The sequence below is a fragment of the Coturnix japonica genome, chromosome 3, assembly GCF_054131305.1.
Source record: "Coturnix japonica strain WE chromosome 3, WE-NBRP24, whole genome shotgun sequence".
Lineage (NCBI taxonomy): Eukaryota > Metazoa > Chordata > Aves > Galliformes > Phasianidae > Coturnix > Coturnix japonica.
This window is the reverse complement of record NC_140665.1, coordinates 23648950-23671516: the sequence shown is the minus strand read 5'-3', so window position 1 is coordinate 23671516 and position 22567 is coordinate 23648950. Positions and strand designations below refer to the sequence as shown.

General features: G+C 39.1%; 2 long non-coding RNA genes across 3 annotated transcripts in view; one reads left to right on the top strand and one right to left on the bottom strand.

Annotated features, from left to right (window-relative positions):
- The window catches only part of LOC116653215 (uncharacterized), a 38663-nt gene extending 33106 nt beyond the window's left edge, over positions 1-5557 (top strand). The window contains exon 3 of the long non-coding RNA XR_004306728.2: positions 4876-5557. This is a non-coding gene — a long non-coding RNA (uncharacterized LOC116653215). The remainder of the gene's footprint in view (positions 1-4875) is intronic.
- Positions 1-22567, bottom strand: part of LOC107311125 (uncharacterized) — a 43533-nt gene that overhangs the window by 7208 nt on the left and 13758 nt on the right. For both annotated transcript variants that reach the window (XR_004306727.2, XR_014943872.1), the window contains 3 exons: positions 7853-7954; positions 6648-6700; positions 1633-1787 (listed from right to left, as the gene is read on the bottom strand). This is a non-coding gene — a long non-coding RNA (uncharacterized LOC107311125). The remainder of the gene's footprint in view (positions 1-1632; positions 1788-6647; positions 6701-7852; positions 7955-22567) is intronic.

Here is a 22567-nt window from a genome sequence, read left to right as displayed (position 1 = left end):
AAGAGTGCATAAAAGTTAGGAAGAGCATCAGGACACAAGCTCCAGTGTCTGGTTTTTTGTTGTTGTTGTTGTTGTTTCATTGTTAAAAAAAAAAATAATAATAATAAAGTAAAAAAGTAAAATCTATAGTTTTATAATACTGCAGCACAGAAATTCAACACACAATTCAAATTCAACCAGTGTGCCCCTGTGTGAGACATTTTCTTTAGATTACATCCCATAATGTTTCATGAATTACTCCCCTTGACAGACATCCACAATAGAAGAGAGGTTGTTTGCATGGCCAGGATATCAATAAGAAAAATGTATTCCAATTCTATTGTGATTTCTTTCAAATACGTTTGGGCAGTCGTTGAAAAAGGTTTTATCTGATTCACAGGGTATTTTCTCTCAAACTCTCAAAATCACATTAAAACATTAAGAAATTGTTTGCTAATCTGAAATATATATATATTTCATATATAATTATAATATATTATATATATATATATAGACACATATATTTCAGTGATGCTTCACAAGCTCTTACACCTTGAACTGAAAGTTTATTTACTGCCATGGAATTTAAAATCTTCACCAACTGGAAATGTCTTGGCATCATCAGGTTTGTCAAGTCAATGCATGCCTTGCAATGTATATTGCTGTTGGCACTGTGAATGGTGTGTCACTGTCAACGCAAGAGCAACACTGCAGGTTGCACTGATATAGTTTTGTTGGCAGCAATTCATAAACTAAGTGAAGTAGTTGGGCCACCAGAGGAATGATGAATAGCCCTCACAAAAACCTCATTGCCTCCCTTTATAAAAGATGAAGAGGGATCAAGTCAAGGTGCACTTTGTTTGCATTCTTTTCTTGACTTGCCATAACCCAACTGAGACAGTAACACAAATCTCAGAGAAAGGCTGACGCTACCTGAGAACAAGCCATACTAACCAGAAACCTGACAAGAAGAACTTGATCGGGGAAGAAAATTCTGAAATCCCATTCAGTGTTGAAGATCTGAAAAACATAACTCAGCATCTAAAATGTTGCACAAATGAGAGAGGGTTAATGAATGCGTCTGGTTGAACCAACTGTAAAAAATCTGAAAGCAAATGCTCTTGATAGGGAACAAGGTTGCATAACTACGATGAGGCTACCGAAGGTGCTTTCTCGATAGCTACATCATTTTACTAGACAGTCCAATGGTAAATGTTTTGCTTCCGCATGAGTAATTCCACTGAGAGATTTCAGGCCAAAGTGAGGTGAATAATTTTAGTCCAATGGTTTTTGAATATCTAACAAATTAAAATAAATTCTCTTTGCTTCCCCTTTCTTTCCATTTGAGTCCTTATTTTACTCCTGCTGATAAACTGATTCCTGAAGAATATGCATGCATAGCTTTCATGTACTGACAAACTTCTCCATTCACAGCCTTCCATGGCAACATCTACTTATTCCACAGATGCTACAGTGCAAAAGTCTTCAAAGCAATCGTATGTGGGATAATGAGCTAGTTAATCTTTGTTGGAATAACAGCAGAATATGAAAACAAAACAAAACAAAAACTATTGGATGCACTAAGGTAATTTTTTAAGCTGTTTTTTATAGACTCTCATGTTTCAAAGAGGAAAAAATTATACAAGTACCTACCAGAAAGAATTCCTTCTGCAACAGAAATTCAGACATCAAACTTTCAGCTTGTTTTCTTGGAAAATGTTGAAACTAATTCTCTTCTGACTTCCACCATCTCTCTTCCAGTTGAACGTGATTCTTTTGTAGTATGAACTCCAGTTAAATTTATGCTCCTGGCAGGAAAGTCAGGTATTCTATCGTTTGCTCTTATCTCAATATACCCAGTCTTCATAGACTGCTCTGTTCAAAGCTCTGACAACTTCCCTGATAATTTTTTCTTTAAGTTTTCTTGAGCTGCATAGCTCAAAGTGTGGCCTCTCTTAAGAAATCATTAGAAACCCTTCCATAGCTGGAGAAGTCTAGCAAGTATTTTCCAAGCACTCTCTGTAAGCCTTCAAGCACAGAAGTAAAATCTAGAGAAGCACAACTTGGCAGAAGTGGTCCTCAGAGACATCTATCACAATGATTCAGGTGACCTGAAAACTGTTTTTAATGTGACACTCCGTTTAAGCCATGATAATTTTATAAGCGCTACAGACTAGAAGAGTGCAAGCCTTTATTTGTAAGAGCAGTGGATACTGAAAGAAACCAGAAGGTACCACCCCTGTTAAATTTCTAATTGGCAGATTCAGGAGGTTTGTCTAAACTGGAGAAAGTGCATCGCCTGGTTTAGTCATTAATAAATAACTCAAAGCCAGATCCAAAGTCTCTTAAAATTTATGGAAAAACCTCCCACTGACTTCAGTAAGCTTTGGATAAAGGGTTACGTAGCTGTGCTTCTTCAGTGCATTTTAAGTTTGAGAATATCATAACACTGTAGTTATTCTTTTAGTGCATCATAAAACAGTATCATCATCACAGGAATTCGAACAGATGAAGGTATGAACTGGTGAAATTTTTAATGCAGTATAAGGGCAGAAAAAATGGAAAGTGATCCAGCCAGACTCACTGTAGAGCCCCACCATGCTCTCACTATGAGAATGATACTGTCAAATCAACATTATAATTGCTGATGGGATTTCTGCCAGCAGTTGACTCTGCTAGTGAGTTGGTCATCAGCTTAAATGGGGATGTAAACCTTAATAAGAATTGAAAGAACAGAACTGTTATGAGGAATTCCCCATGGAGTCCTTAACCAGTAGACAGTGTTATCTTTGCAGCTGTGCGTAGGAAGAAAGTATAGACATTCACAGTCCTCCTACAGCATGCACACAATGGTGTGTTTCAGATGAATGCTTTCTTCTGTTATGGGCTACCACTAACATGGATCCATGCTTACATCTGGCGTGTCTGTCCTTTTTATTTTTTTATAGCTGATGGGAAGCCCATTCAAAAGCAAAGATGTTATCTTTGAATTTTATTTTATTTTTTCATTTTAAGGAGCAGTACAGCCGTGCCTTCATACGTATACAAAGAGCAAAAGCTCAGTGGGTGGCTTTCTATCTACCCTCATCTTCTGAAATGACTTTTAAATATGCTACTTTGGTGAGCAATGCCATCTAAAAGGCTTTTTCAGGCATAGGCTGTGTACTCGTTTCAAGTCTTTCTCCAGTACACACCAGTATATAAACTGGCTGCCTTCAACACTGTGCAAAATAATAAAGGTTGAATCTTACTATGAATTTAAAAATGTATATATTAAAATATAAGTGACAAAGATGATTATTGAAGTGTATTACTGAGCACACTAAATGACTTAGTAGGAGGCAATTGGATACCTTTGATTAATAAGAGATTGAAAACCTGATACAGCCAGGCTATTTTCCACCACTGCAGCAGCACAAAGATGTAATAAACTGAGGTTAACCAAGCAATTAAATTGGTTTGTAGCTGTTTTGTATCACGAGAGCTGCACAAAGAAGCCAAGATACATTACTGAGTCCAGCTCCAAATTTTTAAAAAATTATTTTCAGAAAATGTAAAAAACTGGCAGCAATATGCTCCCATGAACATACAGCTTTCCTAGCAAGAGCACCAATTTTACATTATCTATAAATCTGTCATTACTGAATTCAAAGTATGTTGACTTAGAATCACAGAATCACTAAGGTTGGAAAAGATCTTCAAGATCATCCAGTCCAACCACTCGCCAATCACCAGTATTTCCCCACTAAACCGCGTCCCTCAGTACAACATCTAAATATTTCTTGAACACCTCCCACATCCTTTGACACAATGTAACTTTGTCTCTGGCAGGAACAAAAGGTAATTTCTACATTGCTATTTTCATTTATTTTTTATTTTTTTCTAAATATATAGATTGTCTAATAGATGTGATGGAAAAGTTAATGGAATAGTTAAATAACTTGCAAGAAAAATGTGAAAGCTATTGGTCTGGTTGATATCTCACAGCTAAAGTCCTTGGCTATCATGAATAGTTATTTGGGCAGAATATGTCAAATCACCACCTTACTGTGGGGAAATACTATGGATTGCTGGAGCCGTGTTTGGCACAAATCAGAGGCACACGAGGAACAGCCCAGCTATCTTTATATGCCCCCCAACTCTGATTATGACCACTATCCAGTTTTATCCGCAAGATAAATTAGAAAAGCTTCAGCACTGCTTTATCTCATAACATCCCTCAAGGGGCTGTTGCACTCGTCAGAAATCACCAGTGCTCCAAATCCTGCTTATCTCCACGAAGACAAGGGTGGGCTGATAGGAAAGCAGCTACACCATCTTCCTGTTAACTGAAGATTTCCTCTGCCTGTTAGCACTGGGAAGAAAGACTGAGTGGAGATGTGATAAACAGTGTTCAAGGGTATGAAAGGCTGTTGCAAAGAGGAAGGGAACAAGCTAATCCCCACACGCAAAGCAGATAGGACCAAGAAAAAAAAAAAAAAAATGATGTGTTCAAGTGGGAGCAAGAAAGACTGTAGTAAGAAAGATTACAGCAATGTTTTCTGTGTGGTGTTTTCATTGAAAGATTACCTAGAGGGAATATGGAGTTTCTTCATGAAGATCTTTAAAAACAGGTAAGTAAAATCATTATCCCAAATGAGATGGGCATGCTATACTGTGCCTCACTGTTACTGACTGGCCTGTTTTTGTTACAGTCCCTTATCACTAGAGGAGCTGCATATACTCCCAGCTAGAGATCAGAAACCCTATCTATCACATTCTGTTGAACAGGTCACCAGAGTTAATCGATCTAACTCTTGATTTGCAATTACTTAGTGGCTGCAAGAAGATGCACAGATTTCTGTGGACAAAAGAGCGTATTTTGTTAACAAATTCAACCCATTCTCTTTTTGACAGGAGACCTACCACAGCAACAATTGTAAACAGTCTTCCAGGGACATCTTTACCAAAAACAAAGTACTGAAGAAAGAAATCGGTTGATTATTTCAAGAATATAATTGCATTGTTTGAAATATTTTCACATAGAAGACGACAACTACTCTGAAAGAGAAATCTTAGACTTGGATCTGAATGGCAAGTCTTCATTACGGAAGGTGGTTCCTTGTAGACCAGCTAGAGATTTCTGGAAAACGTTTGATTTTTGTTGGAACCAAAGTAGTAGTAGTAAATAAATGGGATCACACAAACACAACCAGCGGTATATTTCCTCCCTATTGCTAATAAGGAGAAATTTAAGGGGCTACAAGGAGATCTGAGGGGTGAATAATTTCCTTCTCATTGCCAGGAGAAGCATCAGCTGGCATAGGGAACTGGAGATCTCATGCTTACAGGAAGGTTTTTGTCTGTTTCCTAGTCAGCACTGATTGGACTCCATTTCATTTCTGACAGTTGAAATTTTATTTCATATTCTATTAATGTTCAAGTCCAGATATGAATAATATCTGATTATGGAAATTCTGGGACAAAATTCTGCTTTTTGAGTGAGTGTACATCTGGACCCAAATATGACATGAATTTCTTACTCATAAGCTCCCAAATAAATAACAAGAATATCTGTTAATATATATATATATATATCTGTGTGTGTGAAATGTATTCCTTTTTTCAGTGACTCAAATTACAAAGTCATCTCATAATCTCATCTGTTTGTTGGTAACAGTTCAGCATAACAGACAAACAGACATAACAGTAATAAGCTACCTTGGCCTCAGGCATTTGAGCACAGCCATTTTTCAACTAATGAAACAGCAAGTCAGAATAGCCAGGAGAATTATGTCTTTTCTTAAGGCAGATGTTCTGGTTACTGACTCAGGCCAAGCGAGGTGGGATTTCTTCTAACCAAATGCTCATTCTGCACCATCAGTTTTTCCTCCTCACCACCCACTGAGTCTCACTTTCCATGTCCTCCAGCTGCCAGCTACCACAGCTAACTTCCCAGAAGCAGAGATCCTCCCTTAGCCTGAGGCTGCTCTCCATCCTTGGCTTTGGCACTAGTGTGACAAGCTCATTCCCAAACATGGTTCCCTTGCATTGTACATAGCATATTGTGCTACTAGACATGGCACTGGGGTGGCCTTTTGTTAGCTACCTGTTGGATTGGTGAATTCATTCCCCTGCTGCACAGGGGATCCTTGATAATGACCCCATAGGCTTTCACAATGCTTAGCAGGAAAGCAGAAATGAACAAGTGCAGACCTCCCTGCTGCTGGACTCGGACAATACGGCTGCTCATAATACCAGCAGATGTTTTTGCTTTTTAGGCCATGCAGGGCAAATTTATTTTCCTCTCAGGAGCAAATGCAAGCAAAGCCAAGACTAAGAAATTCAGAGCTAGCTTCCGGAAACCCTCTATTGACTTATGCTGAAAAGCAGTACTTACACTTCAGGTTCATCAGTAATTAGGGTCTTCTGACTAGTCCACTCAAATGCCAGCTCAGCAAGAAGTGATGTATGTATAAGATGGGCTTAGTTTCATACCCTGCTTTGCTTAAACAAAGAGTACTAGACGATTTCTCCACTTTGTGCATCACACTCATTGTAGTGTTACATTCTCCTTACCTTATGGCATTGAAGCGTGAAAGCTGTAGTCCTCTGAAGTCCCCATTTAAGTTATATGCACCCAGATAACCTATACAAGTTTTTCCTCTTTACTAAAAAAGAGACTATACCTTTTTTACTTTTTTTCCAGTATTTCTTGGTCTTCTTTGTGTTCACAGGAGCTCTAAAATTAAAACAGAAAGATAGGGGGAAACATTAAACTGTTTAAAGATTTTAGTTCACAAAACTTTTAACTGGATCACTTGTTTGGATTCAAAGAAGCAAAACATAAGACTTTGAAGTTCTTCATGTGCCTGTTAAAAGAGAAAGAAAGAGACCCACCAATAGGAAGAAGCTGGCACGAAGCCCTCTTTGACACAGCAAGTACAATGTAAAGGATTAAAGGTCTAATCTAGAAGATATATTGCACACTAAACAGCGGAACCATTTAGGAGAACATTAAATGGCACTTAAGCTAAACAGTTGTCCTTGGGAACTGCAGTTTATATGTGACTGCCCTAATATCCATTTTAAGCTCGCAGGGCTTTGAAAACAAGATGTCATTGTTTTATAAAAACACACACATTTAATCTTCCCTTGCAAGTCTGTTCTTGAAATATCTGGCTGCTGCACTGGCAAAACATTTCAGAGGAAACAAATGGGGCTGGTGTCAAAACTAGTACTGTTGCACTTTATTTCTGAAGTTATTTGCATGTGCTCAGTTGATATTTTTTTGATCCAAATAAGCAAACCACAAACTTTTTCAATGATAAAAGTCCCATTTAATTTTTTTAACAGTATTCCCACTGTTCTATAAGCAAATAATAATAATACAGTTTAAGTAATATGAGAACACCAAAAAAGAGGTCAGTTCTACATTCACTTGTGTTCTGAGTTCTTCATAAATTAATATTTATGGAACTATTAGAAGGCTTTAGCCAAAAATAAAGACCACCCAGAGCAAGGTTTCAATTTTAGTATTCTAGGCACAGTTCATTAAAAAAAAAAACTTAGTAAAAAAGCCTTCTTATGTGCCATGTACAGTATGTGGATTTTCATGAACATCACTCAGTAGGTGTGTGAAGTATATTCTATCTCTAAATTATGATACATGCTTTTACAATTTATTTGCTGTTTTTCGTAAAGGAGAAATCATCGTCTTCACCAAGCAAGTCAGAAATAGAACAGGAAAAGAGGCAGCATGGAGGGGATCCTGTCTTGTAAAAATATACAATTCTGTTCAAAAATCTTCCTGTTTTGTAATTAAAGATCTAGAAAACTAGATGGAGAGAGAAAAATGAAAAGTGTTAAAAAAAATTTACTATGCATCTCATACCTTTGATCTTGCGTACTTGTATCAGCAATGGCACTAAACCTTAGCATAGTGGCTAATCAAGCAGGATATCCCCTGGATCAGGTCAACATCCCCAAAAGCTATCTGAAAAAAAAAGAAAAACTGTGCCCTTGTAGTCATCATTAATGGTTTTTATTAAATGAGCTGGCATTCTCCAAACAATTCATGGCAGATAGGCAATCCCAACTGGTTGCTTTGTTAACTACTCCAGAGGAGAATCCAAAGGAAAACCAGTGAGGAGAGCAGCCATCCCCAGTAGGGATAGGGTGGCCTGAAGTCACAGGTGGCTCTGGGCTGAGGAGCACTCACAAAGCTCCTGGGGATGGGCTGTACGGTGTCACAAGCATGGAGTAAGCAGACAGAAACCCTCTGTCTCTAGCTGGTGGTGCAAGCCATTTCCTGACTGCCAAACCAGTGGGAGAAAAGTTAACAGTTATTTCTATAATAACCCCACTACACTCCTCAGTCACCCAGGCCTTCATGCTTACTGGCACTGCTGGCATGCAATTAACTGCTGCAGTATCTATGAAGCTGCTCCTCTCAGGCAGGATAGGAATCCGCTTAACTGTTTTTTAATTAAAAGCAGCAGCTGATAGCTCATGGAAAGCATTCTTTGTGCAGACAATATGGACTCTGTCTGTGCTACATGCTTGCCATAGTTCTTTGTCCCCATTTGACATCATTAGTTATATTTGTGAATGAAGAGGTGAGATATGCAAAGAGCAACAGAGCAACAGCAAAGCTGAAGCAAGCTGCACTGGCTTGTCTAGAGCACAATAAATTAATAAATAAATAAATAAAAAGATAACCCTGTGTGATTTAAAGGCTGAGCTAGAAAGTGTTTCTGTTAGACTTTAAGTTCAAAATGTTCTGGTCTGAAATGTGGAAGCAGCAGTGAATAGAGCACTGCCCAGCCATGGGCGGAATGGTGTGGATCTCAAGATATCAAGTAATTAAGTATTTCAGCCATAGTTCTGTCTCTCCCTTTAGGAGATTTCTCATGACATTCTATCCTTTTCAGGCCTTCCACACATGCAATCCAAATATCATCCCCTTCCTAAAGCCACAACTTTCCACTCTGGTAAGAGCAACTCTAAGTGTGAATCCATCCTGGTTATTTCTATCATGCACAGTATCCAGGCCTGAGCCCCGGGCTCCAGGAGCCTACAGACACCCATCCAGGACCTAGCTGCACCTCCTACAGAGCACTCAGAGCTGAAGAGAGCTGTGTGCCTCACTATAATAAGTTTTCTGCCCTCATAAAAGCAGGAAAACTGAGTAGAGGTAGTGTCCTCAGTTAGGACAGTATCATCAGAAAAAAAAAAAAAAAACAAATGCAAACTTCCAGGCATGGGAGTTCTTCTTCTGGTCTGAAATAGAAGTGAAGCTCAAAATAAAGTCTAAACAAAGAGCTATTTCATTAATTCATTATGATAACTTAACCTGTAGGATACTGAAGGGAAAATTAGTTATCTTTCATCCACAGCAATTTGACTGCTTTCTCTTCAGCCTTCATCAGAGTCTTTCCTCTCTGACTCATTTTCATACTGTCTCAGTACACACAGACAAGTCTTACATGTGTTTTGTGAATAGGACGAAATAGGATTTTCTTTATGTTACTTTACCTTTATTTTATGCTTTAAAAAAATGTCAGATTATATTTCTGTTGTTCTGTGCATGCACTGAAGCAATCTCCCCTTACAAATGGCTGCACTAAAAGTTTCTGGAGAGGAATAAAGAGCTTCATGTGCTGCAGTGAGGGGCTGGGAATGGAGAATCTAGGGGGAAAAAATGGTTGGCTTTAACAGGAAAAAATTATTTATGACACATAAGTGGAGTTTATTTAGGCAGAGTTATTTGTGGAGGCTACATAATTTTGGACATCGAATTTAAATATGTTGGATAATCTCTGAATTTTTCAGATTCACAATCTGGTAAACAATAAAGATAAAACGTCTGTGGTGAGCAGAATATTTTCCCAACTGCAGTTGGCTGCTCCCATTCTGTAACAATGCATATCCACAAATAGCAAACAGCCAAAACACTTTCCATTTCATAATGGGCTGTCTGCTGTTAATTATTTTAGTTCCTTGCTGGGAACAATGGAGGTGGATTAGAAACGATGGCTCAGAAATGGTGAGAAATGAATAACTATTTTTAATGTTTTGGACTTTTACTAGTAAATGGCACGTCTCATTAGAAGATCTCAAAGCACTCAAAGAAGAGTAGCTATTAGCACACTCAATTTACAAGCTAGTAGAGAAGGCAAGGGAGCTAGTAAGGTGTTTCACTTTAAACAGGGTGGAGGGATGGCTTTTGCTACAGCTATTTATAGAGGATTTACACGACTGTAGTGTTTATTGTGTCTTTCAATAAAAAGCAGCTGCAGAAATACACAGCTGGCAAGCTTCAGTACCTGTGAGATACTGAAGACATTAGCCAGAAAGCTGATGCACAGGTACGAGTAGATTCACATGTTCTGCAGCATTTTAAGCACTGCTATTCTAACAAAGTTCTGAACTAATTTGAAATGTTTATGTTGTTCAAAATTCTCTCACTCTGCCTGTTTAAAGCCAGATCCTCATCCTGATATAAATCATCCAACCTCATTGCATAGCCACAGAATCAAGTCCTGCAGATAGGTCTTTACTGCACAGTTGTCCTCGGTTCTACTGCAGCTATTGTTCCTGGTGGCTCTCTCAAACACGCATAGAAATATTTCCACAAGATTAGCAGTGGTATTGACCCAGATTTGCTTGATTAGCTATGCAAGTGGGCTAGAGGCTCAGCTCTGATTGCACTTTAGCAGACACTGTATCTACTTTCTCATAAGGAAACTGCAGAAGTTGATTCTGACCACTTCAATCCCCTTATACACTCATCTTTCTGTGAGCTTGCAAGGCCCTTTCAGTACTCCAGCAGTGCAGGCTCTATACTGGCTCTGTATACACAACATGTAAGAGAGATGCAAAGAAGGATCAAAGCTGCAACCGTAAGTTAAACATCTGCTTCTGCCCATGATCTGTTTTCCTTGACATTTTCTTATCTCACATGCCTTTCATAAACTCCAGAACTTCCAAACCAATTCCTCCTGTCTTCCACTGCATTATCCCATCCTGCCCTAAAAGAATGAATGTAATTTATATATATCTGGAGATTAAGACCCTATGGAGGGCTTGCAAAGGAGATCTGACCACTATTATAGCCAAAGGGCTCAAACAACACTGATGAAATAGATGCCTGTATAAGAAGGTGGGGGAATTTTTATGTCTCTGTTGTAAAGTGTTTGTATTTTTCATTTATGTTTCTGCAGGAGACAAGTTGGGGCTTAGAACTTTACTCTTTAATGGAATCTCTTTTGAGAGGCCACGTAAAGGTCAGCAAAACTTGCCTTATTAAGAGAGAGAGTGAACGGGGGAAAAAAAAAAAAAAAAAAAAAAAAGAAAAAAAAAAGAACCTGGAGATGCTTTGATTGAAAAGAAGAGCATGTTCAATTGCAAAAACCGCATCTTGTCTTTTTATCTGGTAAGACAGGGGCTTCTGTGCTCACTGACTGTTTCAAGATCCTAATCCTAAGATTTCATAGTGAGGCTCATCCCAGTCTTCAGAATTACTTCTACAGTCTTCTGTGAGCTTTGGATTGGATTCTATCCACATGTATCCAATTAACATGGTCACTTAGTCCCTTGAGATCATCTTCCTTTCATCCCCTTGCAATGAGAGTTAGGTTTCTTAGGTCGATCCGATATGCAGTGTCCATCAGCAACACTAAAAGGGTAGTGTGTGGATGAAGAAAACGCTGGCACCAAACAGCTAATACATTGGATTTTGCCATAATTTCACACTGTGTTCAGTCCTATTGACGTCAGTTCTGTGCAGTGTTTGGCCCTAGATTTTCCCACAATGAGATCTCATTCTTCTCGCATGAGAATATCTTGGACAAATTGCCATGTCACATTCATTCAAAGGGCCGTGATAAACCTTGCATCTTTGCACAGGGCTCCCATTTACATCAAAGGAATCTCTGCATATAAAACAAGGGTAAAACATGGCTCTAATTTAAGGTTAAAATATACTGCTAAAGCATAGGCTAAAATAAGAGGCAGCAAGGAAGTTGAACAGCATCAGGGAGTGCATCCAAAGAACTCTGTCTCAGAAAAAATGCAGTCTTTTATAGTACAAGTATTTGACACAAATGAGGAAGAATTTGTAATTTGCCTTTTCAGGGAACAAGCCGTATCTCCTTTCCTCCCTACCAAACATCCCCACTGAAATGCAGAGCAGGAGAAGAAATCTGTGATTGTATTTGTTCTTTATCTCTCTTTTTACATTGATAACTTCTGGGCTTGGTACCTTATTCTTGCACTTACAACCTAAAAAGACTGGAAAATACAAGGATGTTCTTTCTCTTTCCCCTTCCCCTGTACATGTATTTCTGAGCTGTACAGTTTAGTTTGTGGGAAAAAATCCAAAGCTGGTGTCAGAGCTTAAATTCTGGTGATGATGTATGGGATCATATGGAAGAAATATATTATGCATGTATGTTCCTTGCATATATGATTACAAATGTAGAGATGAAATATTATCTCTAAGAGTCTAAAGGAATAATTTAAACAGACGTTGACATCAGCCTAAGCTTCCTAAACCAGTTAAATTTTGAAATGCAACCTTCAGCTGAGAATATTATGAAAATATAACTGCAAAGGAGGCTACACAGGGCTGTACATTTGCTGCTACTGTTCACAAACTGTGTGCAAAGTAAAAGTAAAGGCGAAAGTGGGAGAATCACCTCCATACTCAGTCTTTATTTCTATTTCTTTCATTCTGAACACATTGTCTAGGTATCACTAGCAAAGTCACCTCAAGAGTTCATCTGTGGCAGCCTCATGGATAGATGGCACTGTGTCGGGAGCTGCTACACTTCCATCAAATTGCACTTTCTGGAATGAGGGAAAAGATCACTACATCCCAGGAGATTTTAAAACTTTTCATAATTACTCAGTTCACCCACTGGCATTCACAGAACTATCAGAAATACAGTTATTTGGAAGATTTGGGGTAGCAAACTCTGAACTGCGTTATGGGAGGGTTTTACAGAAGGATTCAGTGTATTCAAATAATTTACGATTGTATCTGACCTTAATTGGGGTATTCCAAGGTCATACATATAAAAAACGATGTCTCTTTCCATGACTTTGGTTTTATGAAAAACTCCTTGTATAGTTCATGACAGTTTTAACTTTTCACAAGACACTCACAAATTAGAATCATCTTCCTTGTGGGCCTGCTAATGGAAATCCCCTCATAAAGTTATTAGTCACTGTCTTACAATAGCTTCTTGTCTCTAAGTACTTTGATGTTGTACATAAGAGCCATGGATCAATTACATTCATTTTTCCCATTACCGGGCAAATATTTGGACATTTTCTGTTGAGTTGATTCAAGGCAGAACTAAACCAAAGGAGTTGCATACTGTGCAGACATTTCTAACCTTCAGAAGCTGAAGGTTTTGTGACCTGGGAGAATTAATAGATGTTTATTTTAGCAGGATAAATGGAAAAAGACCATTTCTATTTTAGGGAGATAAATGAAAAGCAAGGAAGATGGGGTTTGTTATGACAAAACTGTTCACAAGTGGCATGTTGAAATGAGGAAAAGCAGTTATGTATTTATATTATAATCCTAACGGAATGTTAGTCAAGAGAGTCTCAAGTGGCAAAACGCATTAGTAATTGTTGTGTTTCCTTCACTTATCAAAACAAGTATTTCCACTAAAACTCATCTGCTAAGGCTGTCTCCATTGCAAAGATTCAAAATACACCTATCATCCAGTGTCAAAATCCAGAACTTTTCCATTAAGATATGATTTCTTCCAACAAGGAGAGCACATTGCTATATTTTTTCCTGTCTGTTTCAAACAATAGCTGTAACTCTTCCACTACTGTGTCAGAAACGCATTTTGAAAATATTTCGCTTGCCAGGATTCTTCTGCAGAACAGAAGATGGAAGGCGAGCCAGCTGGCATAGCCAGCAGTGGCAATCTCAAGTGTTTACCACACTCGGGAATGTTATAAAGCAAGAGCAAACAGATGGCATTCTCCAAAAATGGTGCTGAAGTTATTGCTCAGCTGGTACTGTTCTTCTAAACTTACTCAAGTTCACTACTAACATTTGTGGGATCTTTGGCTTGAACAAGGATTTCATTGAGAAGAGACTAGTGCTCTATTTGGTCATCAATTTTTCATTAAATCTTTTCTTCAGCAGGCACAGCAGATTGACTGAAACCACTTCTTCCACAATCCAGAAAGGAATTTCTAAGATGGTGGTATAGGAAAACCCTCTGTCAATTCATCCACTTTGCTGCTCTGGCACTGGTGGCCAGAATGGGTTGGCTGTCCAGCAAGAGAGGCTGTAGGAGAGATCATGTGGGTGCTTCAGATATCTGAAGTGAAAGAGGTGGTGAGTCCTTAGAAGGAACCCCAAACAGGCATTCCTCACCAGAAATGTCCACCATTTAAAAAGGTGACTGTTTTTTTTTCAAAGATGAAACTATTGTCAATATTGTCTAAAAAGACAACGGATTTACAGCTATTCCAAGGATGAATGGGTGAATGGATAATGAATTTCACATTTGGTACAAAAATATATTTATGGTTCTTTTTATTTATTTATTTATTGTGTGTGTGGAACTTTATTAATATATTTATTAAGGTCTTTATGAAACAGTTTGAGCTTCTCATTGAGTATTTACATTTAATGAAAAGCTGACTCTCAGCCAGAAAAATTTCTTTGAAAAACTAAAGCATTTCAATCAATCTGTAATTTATTTCTTTAGTTCTGTGTGCTTGGAATAGACAGTGAATCTGGTTTGAACCCTGAAAAAAGGGAACAATGTAAAAAGTTGTAGCTGTTTGCAAGTCCTTCGAACAGCTTCTGAGCTTTGGTACAAAAGGGCCATATCTGTCATTTTCAAGAGAACATCTTATGTCACAAATATCAATTTGTTTGAACAGGAGAGGGCATAGTCTACACTATTAACTGCTTTGACTGTCAGGAAGGGCATAAGCCATTGTCACCTGAAGGTCTGATCCATTTGTGTGAATTTGACTAAGGAGAAATGTAACCATTATCATGACCATCAATTGTATCAATAGCAGGACATGGGTGCCATAAACACACTGTTTTGTGGTTTATGTCTTTCCTTACCCATTTTCGTGTCTTCACCTCCTTTTCTATATTCTTTAAAATGAAAGAAACTCCAAAGAGCTACAGATGAGAACAGCCTTATTGTAGGGAACCACCCTCAACCAGTATGTATTTCATTATACATTGTCTTGAAACTCATTGCCAGGACTGCAGCTGAGGACAACAGTTGTTCTTGTATGACTGCATTCATCCTATTGTGATTTGTAGTTTAAAATGTGTTATTTCATTGATATTAAAAATGGATTTGCAGCATATGCAATTTCAAAAAAAAACCAGGATGAATTTTACTGCCTCTTTCCTTTTGTGGCTCAAGCACTTTGTTGGAGTCGTCATCATCCATCACACTGTCATCTCATGATTATTATTTTGCCTGCTGGGTACAGGAATTTTACTTAAAAGTGAAAGTACCAGTTGTGCTAACTACAATTATATGTTTGCAGTACATTGAACAAACTAGATATGGCATAGGAGTTAAGTGAAAAGATAAGATTCTGCCAGGTGCTGTGCAACTTCTGACCCTTCTTCAGGATTAGACCACTGATGATTAAACAGTTCTAGCAAATGTGATCTCATTCTTATTTGCCTGGGACATTATGAAACATGGGATAAAAGAAATTCAAATGTGGGAGCAGAATACAGAGCACTAACACACGCAGCGTGGTTCTTGCAATGTATTCCTTCATCATTCTATATTTTCCAGACAAACGCTTGTAAACATTAAAGTAAAACAAAACACATTTCCTTTTCATGGGAAAAAAATAAATAAAAATGCCCTAAGACCCAAAAGATTTGCAGCACCAATGAAGGACAATCCCCTGAACAGCATAAATCTTGTTTCCCAAATTTGGGCTGAGTTAACTGTGTACAAACTCAAATTTTTGATGATAGAGCATGGGAAAAAAAAAAAAAAAATTAAGAAGACACATACTGATAAAATACACACTGAATAGATTCTGAAGTAATAATATCTCACAGTTTAAATAGTTTTGGTTTGTTTTTTTTTTTACATAGTTTTATTTTATTTTCCATTACAGTGGATGTTGCAATGGTCAGTCTTGGAAATAGGACTCAAAAATACTCGATTTCATTTCTGTCTTGGCTGTAGGTTTAGGTTGCAGGAATAAACCACTTCTTCTGTCCTGTATTGTAGACTCATGGCTATAGAAAACATATTGCTCTCAGCATTCTATAAGTCAGAAGCAATGTAAGGGAAAGAACTTACCTGCCATTCTTGTCTCCATCCAAAAACACAGAGAACCAAATACGCACTGAGGAGGTAAAAGCTGCTAACACTGAACCACTTAAATAGTAAAGCAAAAAATATTCTGGAAAAATTCACTGCTGTCAGATTCTGGATTTGTTGAATCCTTTTATTTTGACAGTAGATGGAAAAAGATGAAATTGTTTAATTGTTTTTCAAAGTTGATAATATGTCCCTTTCAGGCATCTCTTTTACATTTCTGCTGCCCAAGCTGTGCCCAATCACTCAGTGAGAAGAGGAAAACTATGACATGAGTATCCCTTAGAGTTAAAGAGATAAAACAGAATTTTCACAGAGCAAAAGTATATAAAATATAACACGGTCCAGACCAACATCTCTGCGACAGTGTTTTGTTGCTGGCAGCTGGTTTGGTAGTGCTCATTCTATACTCTTCACTGTCTACTCTTCTGCTGCCATCTATTTCTCATCTTCTAACATTTAGCAATTTATATAACTTCTAAGCCAGAGGCAGCACACAAGCCGCCACATATTAATGACTAACAAAGCATCTGATCTTCATTCATCTAACACAGTAATTTGGTGGAGGGAAAAAAATCACTCTTTTGTTCTTCACAGCATCTCTCCTTTGACAAGGATTTCCACAATTTAACCATGTGCTGAACAAAAGAGAAACATTTTCCTTTTTCCATATTGTGCCAGTTGTCTAATAAGGCAGCCATCATTTCTGTACTCTCGCAAAGTTTTTGACTCTCATAATTTTAGAGCATCTTCACCACGCTGCCATATCAGTTCTCTCCTTTGCAAGCAGAAAGGCGTTATCAGTTCAGTCTGTTTTACAGAACTTTCTCCAATTATTTTTTTCTCTATTTGCTATACATACCATTTGTGTTATCCTGACAGTGGTACAGATTTGAACTGTCACAACTGAAGTTGATCAACCGACAGTTTTACATTTGAATTCTTCTAAGGATCTTGCATGAATACCATCCATTGTTTTACTGCATTGTCACGGTACTGATTTGCTCTGAAACCTCTGCCTTTCCAGTCTGGGAGTTTACACAGACTCATTCTGTGTAATGAACGACCCCAGTGTGAGACTCCCCTCTCATCTGCAGCAGGGATCAATGCAAGTAATTCACCTAGCTGTTTTATAATGTCTTTATCTTCCTTTGCTGCTGCTTCTCTTCCTGCTAACTATCCAAATGTGCTGCTTCTGATGTACACACAAAAGGTTTTACTGTTAGATCTGATTGCTTCTGCAAGTTGTTTCCACTAACATTTTTGGCTTACTTTGCTGTGGTTTAACATTTATATTGCTGGGAATTATACTTTTCCTGTTTTCTTTCTTTAGTCGCAGCTTCCATGTTTTGGAATACATCTTTTCACTTGGAATGACATCAGTTACACTGCTATTTCACTACACCAGCTGCTGCTTCTCCTGTATGTGACTCATTCAGAGTTTGTTTTTATCAGCATTATTGCTGTGCATTGACTGGCATACATTTATTCTTTTGGAAGTACATACACTACTTGCAAATATTTTACTCTCTTAGCTGCTATTTCCAATTCTCCATTAAAGAGAGTTCTTCTAGTTTTTGTAATTCTCCAACTATTTCTTGAAAGCATTTTGGTGGTGGTTTATGTTATCCACAAACTCCAAAATCTCTCAACAAATTTGCAAATGTTGACTATGCATAGGAATCAGACAATAGAACAAAATGATGAAAGGAAAGTTGTCAGGACAAACCTTCTCCATCTAATTCACCAAGTCATCTGGAAATTAGTGTTCCATAGGTGTTTTGTTTCATAGATTTCCAAAGCTCATCCATAAGATCACCCAGAATGGGGAGCAGATGTTGTATCTAGCGCTACATACTGACTGACCAGAGACACAGGCATTCTGTAATGACTAGAAGAGAGTAATTTTTTTTGTTATTCCTAGAAGTATATTAACAGAGTTTTGATTCATTAAATCTTAGTGAGCAACTTGAGAGCGGGATACCACACTGAATTGTTAGCCCTATACAAATGATTTAAGATAATCTTTGTGAAACAAAGAGAACCATATCATGCCTAGCTAAACTGGAACATCAATTTGATTGCATATATTTCACCTTTCATACAATACAAGATATAAGACTTTAAGAATCCTTCAGCTAATCTGTGCATGGAGACTGCACATTAAGTCTCAACAGTTTCTACATGCAGCTTCAGACTTTGTGTACAGCTTTAGGAAAACCACAATAAGTTTTTCACTCTTTCTTAGCAATCATCTTCTTAAATTAATAAATGGAAATATAAAGCAATGAAAACATAAGAGGCATATATTATCAATGCAGTTACTAAAAAGGAGAGTGTAATGCCATGTTTACATAAAACTTGGGACTTGACTACTTTCTTGAAGTGTCTCTTGATCTTTTGGCAGGAATATGACAAAGCTTGTGCCATGCCAAATTTCTTTACTATCTGTAAGCATAGAGAAGTATTTATGAAGCTGCTTTCCTGTATTTTTGTTCTCTTTAAATAACAAGTGAATCCTTAATTTTTTTAGAGCTCACAGTGAACATCTTTCATCAACTGGAGAATTTATGTAGAAAAAGTATCATGCATACATAGTATGTGGATATGGATATGCATGTTTAACATTGCTTGCATGTGCTCCGTGAATAGTGGTACAAAACAAATAGGTTGTTCTGGGGGATGACAGCAATTCTGCCAGTGGGAAAGGAGAGCTGAATGAAATCTTTATTTTTCTACTTTGAGATTTGAATCTTGTAAGCCAGTAACTTTTGAACAGTGGAAGAAACAAGCTGGGAAGACTGGAAAAACAGACGTCATTGTAAGTAGCAAATAAGAATGCAACGCCATTCAAGAAAAATGGCAGTTCAGAAACTTCCCAGTCTGGTGTGAGAGCTTGAGTTGTACATAGGAACAGAATCGTAGAATCATTGGAGTTGGAAGGGGCATTTAAAGGTCATTTGTACCAACTCCCTGGCAATGAAGAGGGACACCTATGGCTAAATCAAGTTGCTCAGAGTCCCCCAGCCTGATCTTGAGCGTCTCCAGGGATGGGGCACCCACTGCCTCTCTGGGCAGCCTGTGCCAGCGCTTCACCACCCTGACAGTATAAAACATCTTCCCTATATCTGATCTAAATCACCCCTCTTTTAGTTGGAAACCATTTTCCCTTGTCCTATCACAGCAGACCCTGCTGAAGAGTCTGTCCCCTTCTTTCTTATAGTCCTGAAGTGAACTGAAAAGTCAAACAACGTTTTATGTACCTGACCAATTTTCTGTATAATAAAAACCAATTTAAATCTTTTCTTATTACTATTTTTAAATGGTGTTTTTTTTTCCCTCCTCACAGTAATACTGAACCCTCTTTAGTTGCTACAGAATGAGTCAAAGGCAATGAAATAGCAAAGACAGAAAGGCGTGCATGTTTAGCCTGAGCCATGCTTTGTCACTTTATCTCACAAACTACGTCAGCTAACAGCAGCATGAGTAATCTAAGCTTCAAATAATATCACACTGCATATAAATCAATGAACACAGACAGAAACAGGCTAAGTCTGCTTTAGGCAGCTTAATGATCCCGAGTTTTTTCTAATAGCTTGTCAGACTTCAGCCTGTCAAGCCTGAAGATTTAGGGACACGGATTCACTGCAGATTTCCTGATTGCATTCCTGGTGGGCTTCTAGAAATCACAATGGGGACTCCTAGGAAAAGGGAAGAAAACGGATAGCCTTCAGGCCTTTATGAGGCACAGGTTATTGTCATGCCCCAACTAAATCCTAATTACTCCGATTAACAATGGGAGCCTGTCACCACTCATGCATAATAGAGAGAAAGTTTAGGGTAATTACTATCACTCTGTGGCAGCTGCCTAGGCCTCCCCACGTGCCCATGGAGGCATTGTCAGCCCTGCCTGCCATTCCTCCCGCTGCTGTTGCCAAAATAGCTGTGCCAGTGTGAACCCCATTTGCAATTCAGACAGGGACTGGATGGACACAGTAGGACCAGCTGCCTTGTGGGGCTCCAAGAACACAGAGGAAATATCAGTTCAGCGTACTGAATGTCTCACATCATCATTCTGATAACTTCTCTCTAAAAATCAAGGGTTTATGGTCACTTATTATTCAGATTCAGCGTCAGCCTTCTCAGGGCTCTGTTACTGCTTGGCAGTTAAATATCTCCAAGATATAGTAAAAGTAATATTTGAGTGAGGTGTCTGCTACAGCATTACAGACAGCTAAATGAAAGGAAAGAGGCGTAACACTGCTTTCATTTTGGGTCAGGGGGCAGAAGGGAAGTGAAGTTTCTTTAAAATAGAGGAAAGACTTGTTTTTTAGGGAAATAAAATAAATGTATTTTGAGGCGCTTATGATATGAAAGCAGGTTGAAGTCGTGTTTAGGTGAAAAACTTTATGTGAGACAGCATTGTGCACTTGCAGCCTGGAAGGCCAATGGTATCCTGAGCTCCATCAGAAGACGGGTAACCAGCAAGGTGAGGGAGGGGACTGTCTCCTTCTGCTCTGCTACTGTGAGGCTCCAGCTGCAGCCCAACTCAGGAAAGATGTGGAGCTTTTGTAGAGGACCACAATGATCAAGGGGATTGGAACAACTCTCCTATGAAGACAGGCTGAGGGAGCTGGGTTTGTTCAGCCTGGAGAAGAAAAGGTTCTGGGAAGAACTCACTACAGTCTTCCAGTGCTTGAAGGGAGACCTTAAGCAGGAGGGAAATCAGCATGTGAGACAGATAGGATAAGGATAGGACAAGGGGAAATGGTTTTAAACTAAAGGAGGGGAGATTTCAACTAGATGTCAAGAGGAAGGTTTTCACAGAGAGTGGTGAGGCACTGGCACAGGATGCCCAGAGAAGCTGTGGATGGCCCATCTTTGGAGGTGTTCAAGGCCAGGTTGAATGGGGCCCTGGGCAGCCTGAGCTTGTGCTTGATCTAGCAACTGCTAACCCATCCTGTAGTAAGGGAGTTGGAACTTGGTAATATTTGAGGCTCCTTCTAATCCCAGCCATTCTTTGAATCTATGACACCCCTTTACTAAATCCCCAGCTCACTTGCCCTCTCCTCCTGTACTGACTGTGCTGCCATTCAAACTAACTCCTGAATTCCCAAGCAAAGCCCCAGTGCTCCTGGAATTGTAAAGCCCCACCAGCATGGATGAGATGCATGCAGTAAATTCCAAATTTAAGCACACAAAGGAAGCAAAATACTGCTTTGGAAGAACAGGGCAGAGTAGCCACAGGCAGTCCTCTTTCCCTCTGTAGCACGCACCATCCCATTTGCCCAGATTTTTTGGTAATGTTGATGTTTCATTCCAGCACTGAGGGAAATGAAATGTTGACAACCTGGAACTTCCCACAAAACAGACGTTTCCTTTTCCGGCCTGCCTTAATGTCCTCACACACATGCATGTGTCTCTGCAGAATTATTAGCTGCTATGTAATGACACCGGGATTTGTGCCCACTTCCACCGTGCGGTATGGAGGGAATCCAGCACTCAAAAATCCAGTGCTTGAGCCGTCACCGGTGAGTTACAGAGCCTGGAAAGCAGGGAGGTGGCACAAGCCCTTCCCCAGGGAGCAACCTGGTGCTGTTTGCGTGTTCTGTGCAACTCGGTGGTGGGAAGCATCACTGCAAAGGAAGGAGCCCGAGGAGCCGGAGAGGGCAGCTCCACACAGTGCAGTCTTTTCTTTGCAAAGCACAGTATGAGAAAGGCGGCACTGTTAGGACCAGCACTGACTCCATTCCCTGGGAGTCCCATTCCCTGAGTCTCCCCGTCCCCGCCCCTCCCCATCCCCCCCTCCGTTCCCCACCACAGGAGCAGTTGCAAAGTGCCAAAAGCCATCAGAAAGTCTGCATTACATCAGGGAAGCTGAGTATGCTGCCCCTCCGAGCAAGCCCACAGGGAAGAACAACAGGAGGGAGATTGCTGGGGAAGATAGGACTACTTAAGTGGCAATTCATTGTGAACCACTTTTCTAAGCTGTTGATAGAAGCATTAAGTGTGACAGAGGAAGGGGACTTATCTTTTTGCCCAAGCAGAACCCTAATGACTCCATAATGACTGCTAAATAATGTTGCCAATAATCTCCATTTAATTACACAGCTCTATTATGACCTAAAAAGGAAAGAAAACACAAAAGGCGTCTGCAATCCTGACATACCCTCAAGTTCCTTAGCCCAGTTCTACAAAATGTACGTGGATATGTGGCGTGAGTTATGGCCAGGAAGACAACTCTCCCATCC